This window comes from Gossypium arboreum, chromosome 13 (genome assembly GCF_025698485.1).
Source record: "Gossypium arboreum isolate Shixiya-1 chromosome 13, ASM2569848v2, whole genome shotgun sequence".
Taxonomy (NCBI): domain Eukaryota; kingdom Viridiplantae; phylum Streptophyta; class Magnoliopsida; order Malvales; family Malvaceae; genus Gossypium; species Gossypium arboreum.
The window spans coordinates 87093574-87115849 of record NC_069082.1 but is presented as its reverse complement, the minus strand read 5'-3'; the positions used below and the strand labels follow the sequence as shown (position 1 = coordinate 87115849).

Genomic DNA, 22276 nt, shown 5'->3' with positions numbered 1-22276 from the left:
GGGAGAGGGGGAGGGTTAGCAAAATGATGGTAGGGGAGAGGGAAAGAGAATCAAGGGAGGGGGAGGGATGGTGGGGAAGAGAGAAATGGATGGGAGTGCAGTAATAGGGGGATAGAAAATGGAAGCTCTGTTAAGTCTATAACGAAAACTGGTAGCTCCGTTACGTCTATAATGAAAAATGGTTAGTGGTGATGGTTTTGTTATTTTTTAAAAGTTGAGTGACTGAATTGAAATCTGAATGACTGTTTTGTTAGCTACTCTAAAGTTGAGTGTCTGTTAGTGTAATTTACCCTTAAAAATAAACCAAATAATAAAGGGAAAAGGCTAATGCTGGGAAGTGGACAGAAATTAGGCCGAAAGGTTCTTAAATCATCCAACACACATGGCGGGGTTTCCTATGGGCTGGCGTAGAATCCGCTTGACGATGGATCCAAAATGGGTCGAAGGGAAAATTTTGGGTCAAGTCTAGTTCCAGGCGATTGGCCCAACATTGAATGGGAAAAATCATTAGGCTATGAAATTTCCTTCCAATAAAGACAAATCACCGATAGAAAAGAGAGGCCAAGATGTTCGTGTTCCCAATCTGGAAAAAATAATGGGAGAAAATACTGGTCCGCAACCGAATGGAATGGTTGGAGGAGAAGCGGGTGAGAACACTGGCTAAGAACCTTATCCTTTGGTAGCGAATGATGAACCAAGGTTTTCGGTTACGATAGTGATAGGAGAAATACTATATCGTCTGTAGTGCGACATTGGAGAGAGTTCAAAAATGATGGACGAGGCAGTTGAGGTTGATGGTTGTAGTGACGAATCGTTAGAGGATGCTAGTACAGCTTGAACCAGTGGTAAGGTGTTTTCTTAGTTCTTTTTTTTTTTCCTACAATTTATGGAGAAAGATTTCCATTTTCTATTTTGGAATTGTCAGGGATGTGGGCCTCTTCGTTTCCATAATTTTTTGAAAGAATATAGAAGAGAATTCAGCTAAATTTTTTTGCCCTTTTGAGACCAAAATCAATGGTCTTAGGCCTGGATCAGTGATTGTAAAGTTGGGTTTGATTTTTTGTTTAGAGTTGAGGTAATGGGGTTTGCATCTGGTATCTGGTTATTTTGGAATGAGAATGTCAGTGTGGAGATTTTGAAAATCCACCCGCAATTTATTCATTTGCAAAATTTTCGACCAAAGAAGCCGAAATCCCTTTCTTTGCACATCAATGTATGCGAGTCCTTAACGAGGATTACAGAAGTAGTTATAGGAGTAGCTTGATCAGATAGCATCTGAAATTAGAGAGTCATGGTTGATGGTAGGTGACTTTAATGTTATTATGAAAAATGATGAACGTCAGGGCGGAGTGGTTTCTAGTCATCCAGGATGTGATCATTTTAGATCTTTTTTCTTCTAACACGGGCTTCATAATTTGGGTTTGCAGGGGCCAATGTTCACATGGAATAGAGGGTAGTTGTTTCAGAGACTTGATCGTTCAATTTGCAATAAGGAATGGTAGAATTTTGCGCCAAACACCATCGTGCGACATCCTTTTAAATTGAAATCTGATCACCGACCCTTATTGGTCTTAACTAATTCGGGAAGGCTAGTGGATGGTAGGTACCATTTTGTTTGTAGATGGGCTTACCTATTCTAGTTATTCTTTACTCTTATGCCACCAGTCGAGCTGAAAGACTAGTTCATCATTTTCTTGTTCCAGATTTTCAGTGGTCTTTTCTTCCTCCTCATTCTCTTTTCCCATTTCTACCCCATATAACTCAACTTCATTTAACACTTCCCTCTCTGGATTATCGATTATGACCTATTGTGGTGTGATTTCTACTTTCTCCGTAGTTTCTAGCTTTCGACTCATACCTCATGTATGCTCGTTGCTACTTACCTTTTCTAGCATTATAACTATTTCATGGCTCGTGTTTGACCAAATACTCCATCCGAATATAATATCAATCTATCGTTTATTTTCCCCATCCAACCCATCATAAAAATGTTGCAATTGCATTGTGAGGTAAATATCTCCTCTCAATACCGTCGAGTAATCACCTTAAATCTTTCCCATGCTTGTCCTAGTGTTTCAGTAGCACCTTGCTTGAATCCAAATAGCTCCTTGTATGTGCTAATTATCGTAGTCATAGGTTCAAATCGACTTAGGAATAATTGTACAAATTCAGCCCAAGTAGTAATAGTGTTGAGAGGTAGAGCATTTAGCCATGCTTCTGCCTATCCTTCTAAGGTGAATGGAATAATTAACAGTTTAATAGCTTTTGATAGAAAATCTATGTAAGCAACTGTGTTGCCTAAGTGTTCAAACTAATGTAGAAATACTATTGGATCTCCTTCCACATAACTACTAAACCTGAAATTTGAAGATATCCATATTAGTAATGTCGGGTTAAGCTTAAATTGAGGATTCCTAATAACAGGTTAGACAATGCTAGGTCTTAACCAATTCATCTCAAAGGGAACTGCTCCTAACACTTGCATCATCCTACTAATTTTGTTAGAGTCGTGTGACTCGAATCCTTATTAAAGAAATAAAACATAGTGGCAAACAAGAGGATTTGTGTAGGGCCATGTTGCACAAGTAGAATTGGTATAGAATTACACTTCTTCTATTTGACATTGATTAGAATAAGATTTTTCAACCTTTAAATAGATGTAGTCGAAACTCCTTTTGTATCATTCAATTTTCAACATCAGTGAATTTCTTCTCCTCTACTTGTGATTTTTTCCAAATTATTGACGTTATTTTTAACAAATTTCAAATAACTAAAAAACCAATTAATCATAATAGTAATGTTGTAAGTGAATGGAAAATAATATTTCACAGTTAATTCTATAAACTTCCATGCCAGCCGACTTGTCGAGAATATCCATGCCTCTGCTCATACAATGAAATTCACAAAGAAAATAAACAAGTTAGTAAATTTTATTAACAAAATAAAAAAGGAAATACAAATCATATCCATAATTTAAAATTTCCTAACTATCCTATTAAGCGCAAAAATTAAAATTAACTCAGTGGCATTGCTTCCCCAACAACGACACCAACAACTTGACTATCTTCTGATGTACCAACGTCAAAAGTGAGAATAATACAACTAAATATATGGATTAAAGCAGTGTCCACATGTATATGGGTCAGGTTGTAATATAGTTTTTTACAACGAAATATTAAGGTACTTCGAGGATCATACCTAAGGGAGGAAAGACTAAACTAAGATTAACTTTACACTAATGGGTCTAGTTAGTACTTTATAGAAATCATATTACGAATGATCCTAAAGTGATAAGAAAAACTAATTTAAAATAAAAAACAATTGTAAAGACATATTACAGCTTTTACCAGATTTAACACAGAGGTTAATTGATCCCATATCCACTCGTTAATCTCCCTTACTAGATTAGCTCCCCATGGATTTAAAACATGTAATGTACTTGATAGAAAAGATAAACATTATGAATAAATCAAAAACAGAGGTAAGAAAAATCCTAATATAATAGTAAAGGCGCGAACAGTAATCCATTGAAGAGTTGATTGATTTACAATTTTATTTTCGCAAAGAACGAAATAGAAGACTAAAAGTACATCTAAAAGAAAATCTAAATTACAACTGAAAGTGAAATTAAACTCAGTAAAAAGTTATCCTTAAAAGTGTTAAGAACAATTCTATTTATAGGCCTAGGGTTGGCCGCTGATCCTTGACCTAATTCAGCTGACGATTTTGCGTTAAAGTTCATTGTGCAGACGAAAACACCCTTGGCCCATTAAGTGACCTCGTCATGTTGGTGTCGTGAGACTGAAGGCAATTTACTAGCTAGGCATGTCTTCAGGGTTGTGTCGCGACATGCTATGGTTGTGTTGCGACATGGAAGGCAGACTGCTCCTTTTGGTACTCTGTTCACTATGTTGCAACATCCAAGCTTCGTGTTGCAACATCTCGGGTAGTCTATTGTCTTTGTGCCTCGAAATGGTATCCTGCACACTCATCAAACATATTAGTATACATTTAGGCCTATTTTGGCCCTCAAGGTCATATAAAATACTCAAATTACTTCTTTTATTGCCTAAGTACTAAAAGTAAAAGCTAAATGAAAATATAACTAAATTGCTTTCCTATGAGCTTATTAAGTACAAAAAATAGTTTAGTCTACTATAACGAATTGCGATAGACTACCACCATAGGAAGCCGCAAAGAGCTATTGTAGATAACCCCTTGTAGTCCACTTTTTTCTCTTCTTATTATGCAGTGGCCTTGGGTACCCCCTTAGCTAATCTTCTTCCCTTTCTCTTTATTGTTAGTTGTTGCTTTCTGTGTTAAAAGACATGTTTGCATCTCATCTTTATGTTTTGAACTTAATAAAGCATGACTTAATTTCTTTTATTCAGAATAAGTATGAATCATGATTTGAGTTGATTGGTTTTAGTATTATGAATATTCTGTGCAAATGATTGTTTCATTCATTTAGGTTTAGTTCATGTTAATACTTATTAAGTGTAAGGCCAACATTTGCAGGTTAATGAATTAGTTATTTAATATGAGAAGAGGTAATAGTTAATAGAAAAATGACCTAAATGGTGCATAGCATGTCGATATCGAAAGATGATTATTGTATGCATAAATTGTATAAAAAGCTCAAAAGGGTGATTTCTAGGTTAGTTTTGACACAAACATATGGGCTTCTCTCGAAGCCCATGCTTAATATAAAATTAGGTTTAATGATTTTCATACTGCCACGATCTTTTACTAATATTCTTGTTATAATTTCCAATAAAATCTTGCTAAGTTAAATACATATTTTGGTCTATTCATATTATGTTTTTTAAATCGTGTGTTTACTCTTTCTGTTGCTATTATTCTTTTCCAATATGTGTTGTTTTATCTTGTGGGTATTTGAAATCTGATTAAACTCATAACATAATATTCAACTTCCAACATCTTTATTCTTTCACTTGTTTTCTTCCAAATTATTTTATAGTTGACTTTGCAAATAATCTACACATTCAGTACCTGTGTAACACCCCGTTTTTTAGTGGTATTAGAAAGGATGGTTTCAAATCCGAATATCCAAAGATTGAGTTAGTAAATATTATAAATTATTTTATAATGTTTATGAGTTTATTATAGAGTTAAATTAAGTTTTCGTCTTGTAATTTTAATGATGGAATAGTTAATTAAGGAAAAAAGGACTAAATCATAAAAGACATAAAACTTCATCACTATTGATTTATTAGCTAAACCGCATAATTAAGATTTGTTTAAGGATTTATGTGGTAATTTACCACTTTTAATATAGTGGATAGTTTCTACTTGGTTTTACTATTAAAATTATAATATAAGTTAAGTTAAAATTAATTAATAATATAATAAAACATAAAACTTAAGTTACTAGCCATTTTAGCATCTTTTCTTCTTTTCTATACTGAACACTATTGTTGAAAGCTTAGGGAAGATTCAACCATTTTCTTTTCCTTGCATGGTGAGTAATTGAAGCATATTTCTTATAAATTTTATGTTTTTGATATCGTTGTAGTTTAATCTAACTAACTCGGGGTTGTTGCGTAAAACTATTAAAGATTGTTGGACTTGCCATTGATGAATTTTAGGTGTTCATGAGATTAAATGAAAGATTTCTAAGCTTAGTCATTAATTACGACTATTTTTTAAATGAGATTTGGTTAGTTTTGAGTTTAGGGACTAAAATAAATATAATTAAAATTTAGCATGAAATCTTGTAAAAATTTAAGTGTTTTATGGATGATTGTGGATGAATTTATAAGTCATATGCATTAAAATGAGTATGTTAATGTATTCAAAAATAATAAATTAAATTTAACTATTATATAGATCAAGGATTGAATCGTACAAAGGATAATCAAGGACAAGGGAAAATCCCAGACTAGTCCCTACGAGTCAACTCATTTACTGAATATATTAAGTTCATAGTATAGATATGTGTATATATATTTATGATTTGTGTTGTTATGAATTTATTAATTAAATTGTGGTTCAATCGTTAATGCAAGATTGAAGTTATTAGTTGCTTATAATTAAGTACAAGATGAGTAAGTATGATACGCCAAAATTCATTGTAGCAGATTAAACTAGTTTTCACACTTAAGGAGCCTGAATACAAGCATTTTCATTACATTTTAGTTAATTTTTTTTAGGGTACTTACATTCAATAAAATATGTAAATTGAGTCTTTTATTGACCTTAAGGGCTGAATGAAGTCTAAGGGAGAGCTAATATACTTTGTAAGTATACAGAAAACCATCAGAAGGCATTTTAGAAGGGTATGGACCCTATGTCACAACACGGTAGGACTAATGTCGCAACATAGGGAATAGAATGAAGAAAATTCAAGTCTGCCTTTGATGTCGCAATACAAACTGAGGGTGTCGTGACATACCCCTGAAGATGGCTACAGAAGAGCATATCGGTTGCTATGTCGCGACATAGGTCCTGGTGTGTAGCAACATTGACTTTGGGACAGAAATTAAACATGAAGCAGGGGTGTTTTGATCCGCACAATAGAACATAAAGCTCGAGAACGTCAGCTAACCTAGGGTTAAGGATGACGTCCACCTGAAGGCTATAAATAGGCCTTTTTGGCACATGTTAAAGACACATTTTGATTAACCTAGTTTATTCCTTTACATGTAGTTTCGTTTTCTTAAGGTTCTAGAGTTTCAATTTATTTGTTCATCGTTTTCTTTCAAGAAAACTAGATTGTGGAATCATTCAACTCTATGGATTTGCGCTTAATACCAATACAATCAGGCTCTTTCATTTACTTTATTTTAGTGATTTAATTAGCATGATTTCTCTTTACATCTATTATATATTATTTATGAATGCCATGAGGAACTAATCCTTCTATGAAGGACTAGCGAGTGGAGGTATTATCTGTTAACTATTTTGTAAGCTTACTCAATGAATCAGTTGTTTGGGAAAGAGAGAACGTGAAACAAACCCTAGGCCTGACAACTCTGTGTAGTCATTAAGATGGGAATCAACCTAAAATTAGTATTGTCTATCTATGGACACCTTAAACTCAAACCGGTTTGGATTATGAAGTCGGAAGATAAGTAGTTCTTACTGACTCATTATGTTAGTGGAAGATAACAAGATCCTGCTAGGGTAGCAACTAGTTGATTGACAAGGAACCCGAAGCGACAATTGATGGAGAGTACCAAAGCGAGCTAATTACCCATAATCAGATTTGATTTATTCTTCTTTTTTAATCTCTTAAATTTTATCTTTTTATGCTATTTGATTTTCATTATTATAAAACCCTAAAATACTTTATTTTATATTCTTCATACTATAACTAAATTTAAAAGTACTAATTAGATCTTTTAGTGTTTAGGTTATAATTGATCTAGCGCTCGCCTCCCTTGGGTAAGATCCTCGGAGTACTCACTCACTCCGTTGTAAAACTATATTACAACTAGACTCGTATACATACGGATACCAACTCATAATTCTATATTTTATTACAGTATTCACTCTCTAGATGTTAGTACATCTGGAGGCGGTCAAGTTGTTGGCGCCGTTGCTGGGGAGGTAACGTCACTAGGTTAATTTTAATTTTTACACTTTAAAGGAATCATTAAGAAATTTGTAGGTTATAGATACAATTTTATTCCATTTATTGTTACTAACCTCCTCTTTCTAGGTTTAGTGTATGGCTTACAATAGGGCCATGCCTATTGTACAACTACAGATCTAGAAAAAATAATTTGAAGAAATTACTGTTAGCAACAGCAACAACAATAGCAACAACAGTGGCAAGATCCATCACCAGCAGCTGTAGATAACGTACTCTATGAAAATCTATTGTTTAGCGATGCTGATGACAACACCCTAGGAAACCCACCAGCACCACAGCTTCCTGCAAACATTCATCTGGTTCAGAACGAAAGAACTTTAAAGGATTATGCCTTACCAAGTCTGGACATGGTTCAAGAAATTATAGCAAGGTTGGCAATTACAGCTAATAATTTTGATATAAAACCGGCTATGATTCAAATGATCCAGAACAATCTGCAGTTTAGGGGCACTGTGAGAAAGGACCCTAATCAACATTTAAAATAGTTCTTTCAACTTTGTAATACTTTTAAGTATAGCGGGGTCATTGATGATGCTATTCATCTTCGGTTGTACCATTTATCCTTGATTGATAATACTTTTTCTTGGTTAGACTCCAGGCACTAAGGTCTATCATGACATGGGATGAACTCGATGGAAAGTTCTTATAGAAGTTTTTCCCAATCAGTCAAGTAGTGCAGCTAAAAAAGCGATATTGTTGTTTTTAGACAGATGGAGGGAGAAAGTTTCTATGAGGCATGGGAACGGTTCAAAATGTTGATTCAAAATGCTCGCACCATGGATTTCCTGAATGGATGCGACTGTAGGTATTCTATAATGGGTTGGATGCAAATGCATGATATGGATTAGATGGAATAGCAAGAGTAGCCCTTATGAACAAAACGTACGAGGATGCGTACGAGATCATTGAGAATATAGCACTAAACTCTTGCCAGTGGCCAATTAAATGATTCACACATGGTCAAAAACCCGCTACGATAAAGGCAATCTAAGAGGATGATAAGTATCAACAGTTAGTGGATAGAATCAACCATATGGAACCGGCTTCTAAATTGTCTATGCATGGGGAAGACAAACCACTCTTGCACTATATCAACAACTCGGTTGAGGATGTAAATTACATCGAAAACACGGATGGAAACCCTTATTTGAATACATATAATCCTGGTTGGAGAGATCACTCGAATTTGAGATGAGGGAGTCAAAAAGCAGGTAATAATTTAAATCAAGTTAAAAATACTAATTACCAACCTCCTTAATTGCAGAAACCTCAAGATAGGGCTCAACCTAAATGACCATACGACATGTGGTCAATGGATAGACAAAATTGAGGAAGAAATGAAATCAATGAAAACTGATGTCAAACAGGTGCAGTCTGAGTGCACCAATTCAACAAGAACATTAACTAAAATTGAGGATTAAATGAGTCAAATGATGAGCATGATGGGTGACATCGAGAGACAAATTGGCATAGGTATTCCCAGCAACACAGAAGATAATCTACTGAGAGAAGGTAAAGAGTATATGAAAGTAGTAGCACTTTAATCGGACAAAGTGCTGAGTAACCTAGAAACCACTACTACGAAAACAATAGTGGAGAATAATGACGATCCTCAAGAGGTATCTCTAGAAGCAGAAAATGAGCTAGAATCAGAGGAGGTAATCACACCAGCAGCAGAGATAGAGAAGGAAGTAACTAAAGATTCTACGAATACAAAAATCTCATTCCCTTTGAGACTAGAAGAAAAGTAAATGTGGGATGAGGATCATTTTGTAATTTTCCTAAACCTGTTTAAAACATTAAATGCTAACCTACCTTTAATTGAGTTAAATAAAAAAGTTTCGAAATACGTTAAATTTTTAAAAGAAATTATGGCTAGGCGTAAGAAAATTAAGGTAAGAGAAAAAGTTACTTTAAATGCTTTCTATAGTGTTATTATTTCAAGACAGTACCTCAAAAATTAAAAGACCTAGGAAGTTTTACTATTCCTATAGAGATAGTAAGCATTCATTTTAATAGAGCTAGTATTAATTTAACGCCTCTATCGATTTTTGAAAAACTCGGGTTAGGGGATCTAAAAACTACTCAAATAACATTACAGTTGGCCAACAGGTCTTCGGTACGTCCAAAAGGAGTATTAAAAGATGTGTTAGTCAAAGTGCAAAGTTTTATTATCCCAGCAGATTTTGTGGTACTTGATTTTGAAGAAGATCGTGAGATATTGATCTTATTAGGAAGACCTTTTTTAGTCACTTCTAGATCTACCATTGATTTAAAAAAGAATGAATTAACTATGAAAATTAATGGTGAGACTGAAACTTTTAAATGTAGTCATCAATCAAGCAATAAAGATAAGAGGAAGTTAGGGGAACAATGTAAAAAATTATTTATTACTAACTTCCCCGAGTCAAGGGACACACTTCTTTTTATGCATGCAGAAAGAATAAACAAGTTTAAGGAAAGGGACAAACGGGCACATGTGGAATGGCACGATGGAAGATGGACCAATACTGACAGAATAGGGAAATCCTCCATCGGTGAATTGGTGACACTGTTGGATGAATCTGGAAGTAAAACTTAAAAGTTAGTTCAATTGTTGTTTAAATTTTGTAAATTATTGTATATAAAACTAATCACCTATTTTAGATTTTGATTTTTATTTATGTAGGTTCATCTATAAACTAGAACATCCTTAAAGCTGAAAGCTTTTAGCCAAAAAAGAGTCAGTGTTGTGACACCTCCTCAGGGAATCGCTACATAGTAGACAGTTTCTTTCAGACCTCTAAATTGCAGGATATGTCATGACATCAAACCCTAGTGTCGTGACATAAGTAGTATGCCATGGATGTAGCGACACTGAACCCCTATGTCGTAACATCACTGTAATTTTCTGCAAAGTCAACTTGACCCAATCATGAACCCATCAGAATAATCTTCATTTAACCCGATTCTTAACCCATTAAAACCCTATTTTCTAACCTAAAACCATATTTACTTCTAATTAAAACACCTATTAACCCTTAATCCCCAAAACTCTTTCAAATCCCTTAAAACCTCTTAAACCTTAAACCCTTAATTTCTTAAACATTCTAGTTATTCTTCGTAAACTCTTCAACCATATTTGGGGTAACAAGGAATCAGAACATCGTGGGAAAGCAAAGAATTCAAATGAACTTCGATTATATATTAAAGGTTAAGAGTTTCTGAACTTAACTTTTTACTATTCCATTGAATGGTTTGCTTAGAATTGTATTCGGATTGAAATATCATGCCTCCTAGAAAAGGTAGAAAAATCAATGAGTTCGAATCATTGACGGATACAAACCCCCTTAATTTCGTAAACTCAGATATTAGGAAATATTTTACTGAACTTCAAGGAAAAACCTTTATCCAAGAAAGGGGATTCGATCTGTTAATAGTTTTGTCTAAGGAAATATGGCCTTTAGTTAGATATCATAGGTGGGAACATTATTGGATGTTCCCGAAAAAGAATGTCGTGGTCCCCATTGTTCAAGATTTTTATGCATCTTTACGGGACCATAAGTCTAGAAATACTGAAGGTTGTATGTGGGATATGGTACTTGTGAGGGGGAAGAAAGTGCAAGTAACCCCTCGAACATTTGGGATTTTTATAATGCTCCATATTATGAGAATGATTTCATTGATGAATCCAATCTAGAATACTTCAAAGATATAGATATGGATAGTATTATAAACTTATTGACTGAAGGTAGGGGTGAATAGAAATATCACGTAGGTACCAATATCCCAGTGTCCTTTCATCAAACGATCACGTTTCCTAAAGCCAAAATGTGGATCCAATTTGTATGTATAAAAATTTTACATGCTTTAAATGTTTCTAATGTTAATACTTTTAGAGCAGTGTTACTCTGTGCTATTTTACAGAAAAAGCAGGTATGTATTGGTAAATGGATTCATCAGAACATGAGAAGATGCATTGGCAGCCAGAAGGTGGGAGTCTTCTTTCCCCATCTGGTGGTTGTATTATGTAGAAAGGATGGTGTACCTATGATATCCACTGAGTAGTAGCTAAAACCTTCCAAAAGTATTATGGGTGATACCTTGTTCCAATAGTACATCGAACTACGAGCCAGACAAATGAAGGATTGGAACGAGCGACAACAAGAAGCGACAACTACACTAGCTTCATCACAGAGGTTGACATGAGCTCAACAAGACATCGGTGAAAGGAGACATCCAAAGCTTGATTGGATGATATAGTAGATGCAAGAGTCGGGACCAATATTCTAAGAATTTATAAGGTAAAATAACATCTGAGTTCCCAATTATACACCTGACATGTTCGAGCTGACGAATACAGAACAAGAAAAAGAAGTGCATGATAGCGAGGAGGAGGAAGAAGAAGAAGATGAGGAGAATGATGGGAGTGAGGAGATGGATGAGGAGGACGATTGAACTATTTTAATTTTATAAAAACATGTATTATTTATTAGATGATTTTAATTTAGACTTTGTAGGAGTAGGAATAATAAATAGATTTTTTGTTTTGTTGCACTTTGTTAAATTTTCTATGTAGGAACCCAACACGAATGAGACACAAAAAAATTTGAGCTAACATGATCAAAGGAGGAAGCACCCACCATTAGCACTTGGAGTGACCACGACCAATCAGGCAACTTCCTTCCTTATCTATTTATGGGCTACACATTAAGGACAATGTGTCAACTAAAGTGTGGGGAGTAACATAGAAAATTTGCTTCAAATTTTTACATTTTCTTTGATTTTTCTTGTCTTTTGTGTGCTTGAGCTTGTAGAAATACAAGTGATTGGTTAGGAGCATGTACATATGTTGCTTATGTTTATGAATAAATTTGGTATAATGATAGGTGATTTTAAACTTTTGATTATTAGGCTACTAAGTTCTATATGTTACACTATAAATAGGTATTAAGCAATCAACTATACCAAGCGATATAGAAAATACAAGGAAACGAGTATGCTAGTACGAATGATAAATAGTTGATTTTGTATTTGTTTGGTTGATTAAATTTGTGCATGTTGAGATATTTAGGGATGACCTAAGGCATTGTTTGGAACACATCTAGAACCAAAAAGTTGTCCTAATTATATTTCACCTTTAGTACCAATTTTTGAGCCTGTTGACACTTCTTGATGAACCACATTACAAACCTCGAGCCTGAACACATCAATTTGTATTTGCCCTTGTTCTTTGGTCCTACACTGCACGATTATAGATGCATAGTCATACGTATTGAGGGTTAAGTAGATGCATCATGGCGGATTTTGTAAAAATAGAGTGAAATAGGAAAAATTAGTGTGATATGGGAATTATAAGTTAGCCTGAAAGTGCAAAAAAAGAAGAAAAATCCAAAAAGAAAGTCCATACGAGTAGAAAAACTACCTAAAAAGCCAAAAAGCATTCTTGAGTGAGATAAGTTGAAAAAGAAAAGTGACGAAGTTATAACAATAGAAAAAACTCATTCATTAGTGTACAAAAAACTCGTAGGCTAGCCGTAGTTACTATGTCATGCTATGATTTCTTTTGTGGAGAGATAAGGAAGGTGAGAAAAGGAGAAATAAAGCAGTAAGCAAGAAAGGGTCACTAAGAGGGGAAGAATAGGGATCAATACGATGTGCCAAACTATTTTCGTGTTTGTAACCCTTTTTTCTGCTTACTATTTTAGAATTACATACCTATCCTAAGCTTCAGAATGTTACAAGCCAAAATGTCCTATGTAACCTAAATATCCTTATACATGAATGGACATCATACTAGACATGCGCATAAACGACTATTTGTATTTTGCTTGAATAATCAAAGTACTTATATGATTTGTTGATGGATTTCTATAGATGAAACCCTTAATACTTGTATATTTTGTAACATGCTGAACTTAGATGTTTGAAGTCAAAGGTGGTAAGTCAACTATTCATCATGTTAAAGTTGTTAATAAGCATGAAATGTCTAGGTCATATGCTTCGAAGTTAACACTTGTACCATACTTGCTTAAGGGTCATCATGTTTATTTGTCATCTTTGTTTATGTTGCTTGGGGACAAGAAATGGCTTAAGTGTGGGGGAGTTTGATCTACCAAAATTTGGTGTAGCAGATTAAACTAGTTTTCACACTTAAGGAGCCTGAATACAAGCATTTTCATTACATTTGAGTTAAGTTTCCTTAGTTGTACTTACATTCAATAAAATTTCCAAATGGAGTCTTTTATTGACTTAAGGGCTGAATGAGGTCTAAGGGAAAGCTAACATACTTTGAGAGTTTGCAGGAGACCATCAAAAGGCATTTTAGGATGATAGTGGATGCTATGTCGCAACACGGGAGGATTGATGTCGCAACGTAGAGAACAAAATTAAGAAAACTCAAATCTGCATTCGATGTTGCGGCACAGACTGAGGATGTCGCGACATACCCCCGAAGATGGCTACAACAGAGAATATTGGTTTCTATGTCACGACATACTCATAATCAGATTTGATTTATTCTTCCTTTTTATTCTTTTGAAATTTTGTCTTTTTATGCTATTTTATTTTCATTATTATAAAACCCCAAAAATCCTTTTTTTTATATTCTTCATACTATAACTAGATATAAAAGTATTAATTAATTCTTTTAATATTTAGGTTAGAATTGATCTAGCGCTCACCTCCCTTTGTATGATCCTTGGAGTACTTACCCACTCCGTTGTAAAACTATATTCTTTAACGCCCAAAAAAATTGGGCTTAGGAGAGTTAGACTTTGAGTCAGGATTCGGATAGAAGAAAACCCGAATATTTAGAAGTTTTGAATATTACTAGTGTTTAAAAATATATATATTGATAAAATATTTATGTTAGTACTAATATTTTAATTTTTATGAAAATTATTATCATTATAATTATTAGATACAAATATATTTATAAAATTATTGTTGTTAATTTAGTGTTTAAATTAACATATTATTAGAAAATTTTACAGTATCTATTTTTATTGATTTATGGAAATTATAATTATTATTATTAGGAAAAATATATATTATCGTATTTGAAATTTTCATTATTATAGTTATTATTATTATTATTTTAGTTTTTAAATAAAATATGAATGGCTTATAGTATGGGAAAAAGTCCAGGCTCGGCCCATAGCTTTAGCGAAATTTTCAAATTTTGCCTCTTAAGAGAATCTGGGCAGTAGGCCTTATTAATAACTTGGGCTGAGTTTTAGCATAAAGAAGCACCTGGCCCAGTGGCTAAGCACGCTAGGAGGCCGTGGGAAGTGCTTGGGTTCAAGGCACGGCAGCATAAATTGGGTTTTTTTTTTAGTATGCGAGTTGCGGTTGGAATAGGCCTTAAAGGAAGTTGCGAATGAAGTTTGACATAAGGAGAGCACTGTATGGCAATGGCAAGCAACGTATGTGTGTGTTTAAGAGGTCGCAGTTCGAGATGTACAGTAGGCAAAAATTTCCTTTTGTTTCATAAAGTAACCTGAGCTTCAGCAGTAAGGTTTATAATTAATTGTGACCGTATATAAGTAAAGAGAGAAGCATGGTGCAGTGGCTGCAAAGACAGGCGAAGGCACAAGGCGGACGGAGGTTTGGGGTTCGAGCCTCACCTCGAGCACGGAAGGCTTTGATTTTTGCTGCTCACGTGGGGGAGAGTCAGAGTTTGACCGAAACTCTCCTAGCCATGGCTTGAGTCGGTCAAGCGGTGGACTGCAGCTGATAGTGCAAGGAAGTTGGATAGGATTTAAATTGGTGGGGGCTGAAATTTAGGAGAAAAGTATGGAATTTAAATTTGGGAAGGAATTTATGTCAAAATAAGATTTATGGCAGAGTACCAATTCGGCTATAGGCAATTAAATGCCGAAAAAACTCTTAAAATTTTGGTGTTAGTCTTGGGTATTTTTAAGTAACTAATAGATTTAGGTTGGGGCCATTCATATCTACGGTTATTTTTGAGATCGACCTTCATTGTTTCTCCTCTCTTCTCTCCTCTCTTGCATTCATATTTTCTTTTCTCCATAGCCGAACCCATACTCCTTTCTTTCTATCTTTTCCCTTATTTTTCTTTCTTCATTATTTCTCAAAAGTGAATCTTGCTATAGCCGAATCTCTATCCTTTTCCTTTTTCTTTCAAAAGCGAAAACCTTCATATCTGGGTGTAGGAAGTCAATCATTGGCTACTTGAACTGTCTCTTCCGACTATGGTAGATCGGGATTAGAATCATAGATAAGAGCACTCTCTTGGGCGAACAACGATTGGTAAGTATTGAATCACTTGTGTTAGTTATTCATGGTTTAAGATAAAAGCCGAAACCCCTTAAGGGTGGCTAACGTTTGGACTAAGGGTGTTGGTGCTTTTTTCTTTTTCATTGTATAAGCATTAGCGTGGACAAGGGGGCATGCAGTGAAGGGTGTGAAGACTGATTCGGATTGGATCTCTAGATCTAATCCATATTTAACAAAAAGGTAAGAACTCTAGGGTAAGGGATGTTGGTGAATTTGGTAAGGGGAATAGTCGTAGTTTGTTTTCGGCATGTAGACTGACGTTTAGTAACTTGATTGTAGGAAACTCGTGAGTGGATCGCGCCAGCGTACCGTTACAAATCAGATGTGTAAACGACACCCACTCATAGACTAGATCGGTAAAAGCCGAAAAGCCGAAAAGCAGACATTTATGAACTTGCGAGCGTGCGAGCACTTGTGAGGTGGTTTGGTTGTTAATTTTGATAATCGCAAGCAGTATGATTGCAGAGTGCATAATTTCGTGCACTTCGGTATATTTGGGCTTAATGGGCCGAAAATAGGTTAGTGGGCCAATGGGCCCGATTCGGTAAAAACTCTCGGTAAGTGCTTCTGTTAATGTGTTAATGGTTAGAATATGTATGTAAACTTTGGAATAGTAAATTTTATTAAACTACCCTTAAGTAGGAAAATTATCGTTTTACCCCTAGGTGCTAAATGACCGTTATACCCCTAGGGTTAATTTTGACTGAAATACATGATATTCGATTCATTTGTTATATGCCATGACATGTATATCATTGCATGGGGTTGGGTTTTGTTATGGAGGAAGAACCTGTTCGGTGGTCGTGCCACATATTACGATATAAGCGACTTTTGCGGATTATAGTTAGTGCATAATCGGTGCTAACACCGTAAGTGTAGGGATGGCGTGGGTGATTTATTCCCACGTGAAGTGTAGGATGGACGGAGGCAAGTGCAGGGTTGGATGGGGTTATCATGCATTAATCATATGAGACTGTTTTATTATGGGCCAACTGTATTAAAATGGGCCCAACTGTGTTAATATGGGCAAGACCCAATATATCTCGACTTGTAATAGGGCTACGGCCCAGACTGATACTGATATGGGCTAGGCCCAGTATGCTCTGATATTGTAATAGGGCTATGGCCCAGATTAATATTGATATGGGCTAAGGCCCAGTTAACACTGATTTCTGAATAGGGCTTAGGCCCAGTAAGGCTTGAATTGATTTGGGCTCTGGTTGGGATACTTTACACACTGAGTTTTCCAAACTCACCCTCTTTCTCTTCCATCCTTGCAGGTGAGCCCTAGTTGGTGGACTTGGAGCTGGGCGGGATTCAGAGTGGCCACGAATATTAAGTTTCTGTTTTCTTTAAAATAAGTTTCGCATTTATTATTTTGATTATTTTCTGGTTTAAGTTGTAATAAGGCCTCTCTTTTTATTATTTTTAATATTTTGGGTTATTAAATTGGTTAACTCTAGGGCGCGTTTTATAAAAGTTACTTATTTTCAAAATATCACGATTACCGAGCAAAGCTTCCGCAACGTAAATGTTTTCAAAGGAAATAAATATTTTAAATAGACTTAACTTGTTGTTCGTGGACAAGCAATATGCTTTAAGTGTGGCAATGGATGTGTGCATGTCTAGGATTGGATCCATGAAGAGCTTGGTACTTAAGCAGTCCAATAGACTCACCACCTCTTTTCTGGCATCCTACCTGGTGCACATCTTCCATTCACTTTAAGCCATAACAAAGAAGGTTTGATTTCTCGATACTTAACTGTTTTTAAAATAACATGTTTCTGCCACTACAAAGGTTTATAAGTTTTCAAAGTTTCCCATAAGATTTTACAAGGTTGTTAACAATGTTTTGATTGTTACAATGAATCACGTTTTGGAAAAAAATAAGGCTAAAGTTTTATACAAGTTTAAATGGTAAAAGTTTCTAAACATCAAGAAGGGTTTTCAATGAAAACATGGTTTTTGAAAAACACTTCAATGTGACACGCCGGATTCAGTCGTAACTTCTGGGCCGAGTTTGGGGTGTTACAATTACAACTAGACTCTATACTTGCGGATATCGCTTCGTAATTCTATATTTTATTACAGTATTCACACTCTGGATGTTAGTACGTCTAGAGGTGGTCAAAATACTTATTTGGAAGTTGAAAAACATATGTGAAACACGAGTTATATGTGTAACACCCTAAAATAGGGCCTAGGAGTTTTAGGGATATTTTAGGAATTTTAGCCTTTGAGTGTTCGGAATTCTATTACATGGCATATCAGTAATGTTTTCAATTATGGTTTTTAAAAAATTAAATCAATTCCTGAAAATGATTTTTAATTAATTTTGAAAATAGGACTGATTTGCAAAAGAGTCAAAAATTAAGAGTTTTTATGAAGCAATTTGACCAATTGTCCAAAATCAACTTAAAAACCCCCTTTTCCAAATAATTTTCACATCAACTTCTCCTCCCCCATATTTGTGTCATCCCATTATTTTCCTTTTTACTTCCCAATCAATTTTTACTTCTAATTCCTAATCCTCTTTGATTTTTATCACCCTTGAACCTTAAATCCTCCATTTAAATCAAGAAAATCACCCCAAAAACTTTATCATCTACATCATCTTATCCAAATGTGGTTTTTTGGGATTTGCATCAAATTTCATTTTTCTTCCATTGAAGATAACCATTCAACTTTCTATGAGTTTTAAATGATATAGTCCCTTAAACTGAATTTTTAGCCATTGAAATACATGTTTTTAAAAAAAGCCAAAAATCGGGTCTTAAATGGTAAATTTTGGGTTTGTGGCTAAAAATATGGTTTCAAGGTGTTTTTCAATTAGTTTTAATATGATTAGTTTTTCAATTTTGGGTCTCGGAAATAAGACAATGTGGTGCAAATATGTTGATATTTGCTATGTTATTATGGTGGTTACTTTAGAGTTAATACTTTTAAGATTTATGAGACTTGGTGCTTGATTAATCGTCTAGTTATACGGATATGATTCAGTGTTTAAAACTGATTATATAGGTGTTATGATGATTTTTAGGAGTTATAATTGTTGCATGCTGATTCAGTATAAGTATGGACGATTGGAATGCTTACATATGTTGTATTTTTTTGGTTTGAAGCAGAGGTATCAATATTTGTATGTTAAAAATGATACCTCTAAAAATTTCAAAGTGCAGGAAGTCAATCTTGCTAATTGTTATTGATACCTTAGCTCAAGTTTTGATACTCAAGGGCAAAATTATAGATACTTGTTTAGTGGTACCGATATTTTTTGGTAGTTGGGTTTTTTATTAAGAAACAGTAAGCTAGTTTGGTACCCATTTTCCAAGTAGTATCGACCAGTTGAGAGAATTATCGATACCACATGCATAGTATAGATACATATGTGATATATTTGTAAAAATTTCTAAACAGCCCCAAAGCATGATTATTTGATGTTATAAGCTCGTTTGAAGTATAATTAACATGTCCTATTGATAATCATCATGTGTTTTTCATAAAACTTATATGAATGTTTAAATGGAAGACGTTTTGTTAGGAATGAGCTTTTACTTTTTATATTTGACATTAGACGATGGTGTGGCACCTTGATATTCAGGATTGACAACCAGGCCGGGTATGGGATGTTACAATATGATTTTGGAAAGAACATAATTTTACAACATGTGTATAGATATTTTAGAAGTGCCTCTAATTTATAGATATTATGAATTCTGTTAAATGCCCATTTGAACGTAGTAAACAGTTAGGATACGATTCACAAGCCAATAGGATTAGAATGCGCACTTGTACAGGATTGCACTTTGGTGCCTCTAATTTCACCTCAGTGCCTCTATTTTGACTACAGTGCCCCTGTTTGCACTATATTGCCTCTATATAGCGTTTCGATGCTCTCTAGTGTGGTGTAGTTACCTGAGTATCCGAGTTATTTTACTATAGTTCATTAGGATATTAAAATTTGTGAATGATCTTTATAGGATTTGTTAATATATGTGACGAAATATCAAAAGATTTATGCTAATGAATGAATATACAAGAATGTTTCTGATATTGATTCAATGAAATGTATATATGAATGATATTGATTAAATTATTAAATAACATGAAATATTTGATAAATTATTTCAGTGCTAATCCCATCTATTCTTGCAAATGGTTTGTCAAGTTCATATAATCTAAGTTGTTTTAATTTCAATTTTTAGAATGAGGTAAGTTGGTTTAGATTTAGTTATGGACTTACTAAGCTATATAAACTTACTCTGTTTATTTTTTGTTTTTTGTAGTTAACGTTTTGTGAAACTAGGCAGACGAATCAACTTCTAAGCTCACACTATCAAGCTTCTATCTCGGTAGATTTTGACTCGTAATTTTAGTTTTGTGGCATGTATAAAAGGTATTTTAGGTTAGTGAATTTGAAGACCTAGGTTGAAATTGTAATGTGTTTAAAGGTTGACATGTATTATGTTAAACCTAATGTTTATCATGTTATGCATATATGATGAATGTGATGAAGGCATGTTGAAGATGGTGTGTTGATCTAAATTATGAAATGTTTGAATTTTGAATGTAATGTTTTGGTTTATGTACTAGTTGATGATTATGATTTATGGCATCAAAATAATGGTATGTTGGAGTTTGGAATAAGTTTTATTTTGGGTATGAATTAGGCATGCCTTAGTTGATAAAAGATATGGTTTGGTTAACCTTTTAGGTTAAGTGCATATTGGTGGACATATGCAAACTTCGATGATTGGTTTGTTTTCAATAGTTAAGTTAGATGTGATGGTGCTTTATGGCATATTGGTTAGAACTAGGCAAATGATATATTTTTGCATGATTTTGATGTGTTTTGAGTTTTTTGAATAAATAGTTTTGGTATGTTTGGAACTTAAATTAACCATTGAAGTAAATCTTGTATTTCAAGGTACCATATGGCACACACGATCTACCACACGATAGGACACACGGCCGTGTGACTCATACAGGCATGGGACACGATCGTGTGATTTGTTTGATTTTAGTGAATTTAGGTACACATGGCGTCAATCTATTACACATTCTGGCAATACGGTCGTGTGACCCTATTATACACAGCATCAATCTATTGCACGGTTTGGGGACACGACAGTGTGCTATTGCACCACATGGCCTCAACCCTATCACACAGCCTGACCACATAGCCATGTGTCACCTGTTTTTTGTTTTTGCCCTAATTTTATGTTATGTTTCAAATTAGTCCCTGCTTGTTTCTTAATTTTTTTTAAAGCATTGTAATCTTGACTCGTTTTAGTATGAATAACATGTTTATTGAATGAAAATATATTGATGATTTTTCAAAATAAATTTTGGATTGAAATAGTTTATGTTGTTTTGTTAATTACTGTAGCACATTGTAACCTTAATTTGATGGCAGAGACGGGTGAGGGGTGTTACAACTTGTGGAGATAATAACTCTTTACTTACTACTTATTATTTGTAACGACCATGTATACTTGCACGAAACCTTAATACAACTTTTTGGCGTCATTGACGGGGACTGTATTTTGTCATTGTTTATGAAGATAATTGTTTTGCAATTTGGTTTGTTTTTGTTTTTATGAATTTTAATTTTATTATTTTTGTGACTTTTCAGGGTTTATGAAAATTGACTAAATTATTAATTTATTACCAATTGACCTAGAAATTGAATGCACTTTTAGGCAAAGAAGAAGAGGACGATCAACCTAAAGACAAGTCAAAGAAATGAATCAAGATCAAAGGGAAGATGCAACAAGTAATACTCGAAATCTGATCCTTATTTTTTATGGTAAAGATCGAGCTATTCAGCAGTATGTTGTGCCTTTATTTAGTGAACTCAATCCAGGGATTGTAAGACCTGAAATTGAGTCCCCTCAATTTGAGTTAAAACAGGTGATGTTCCAAATGTTGCAAACAATGAGACAATTCAGTGGGATTGTAACAGCCCATTTTCAGTAGTGTCAAATATGGTGGTTTTGGGACCACAGTTTCGACCAGTGAGTCAATATTTTATTATTTATTTAATGTTTATAGAGATATTCTGTAACACCCCGTACCCGTACCCGAGACCGTTTCCGGAGTCGAACACGAGGTGTTAACGGACTTAATTCATTTACTTACACAGTTCATTTTAAAATTTCCAGACAAGCTGGCTAACTGCATCACAGTTATTTTAAAAATCATATCTCGAGTTAAAAAACTCGAAAACCGATTCCGTAAATTTTTCCTGAAACTAGACTCATATTTCCATCTACAAATTTTTTTCTAGAATTTTTTGGTTGAGCCAATTAGTACAGTTTATTAGTTAAAGTTTCTCCTGTTTCAGGGTTTGACTACCCTGACCTTCATGCATTA

The 22276-nt window shown here is 34.3% G+C and overlaps 2 long non-coding RNA genes and 1 other non-coding gene across 5 annotated transcripts; 2 read left to right on the top strand and 1 right to left on the bottom strand.

Annotated features, from left to right (window-relative positions):
* The first annotated feature begins 336 nt into the window (after nt 1-336).
* LOC108461735 (uncharacterized) lies at nt 337-17397 on the top strand. Of its 3 annotated transcripts, none has more exons than XR_008277456.1 (3): nt 354-845; nt 1428-1599; nt 17182-17397. It is a non-coding gene; the product is annotated as an uncharacterized LOC108461735 (long non-coding RNA). The 3 variants fall into 3 exon arrangements; XR_008277455.1 differs by having other exon boundaries at nt 13903-17397; XR_001867836.2 differs by lacking the exon at nt 17182-17397 and having other exon boundaries at nt 337-845; nt 1428-1927.
* On the bottom strand, nt 8296-8401 carry LOC128287573 (small nucleolar RNA R71). The gene has a single exon (XR_008278273.1). It is a non-coding gene; the product is annotated as a small nucleolar RNA R71 (small nucleolar RNA).
* Nucleotides 17398-20103: 2706 nt separating the features above from the next.
* LOC128286474 (uncharacterized) lies at nt 20104-21908 on the top strand. Its single transcript, XR_008277052.1, has 2 exons — nt 20104-20253; nt 21604-21908. It is a non-coding gene; the product is annotated as an uncharacterized LOC128286474 (long non-coding RNA).
* The last annotated feature ends 368 nt before the right edge of the window (nt 21909-22276 follow it).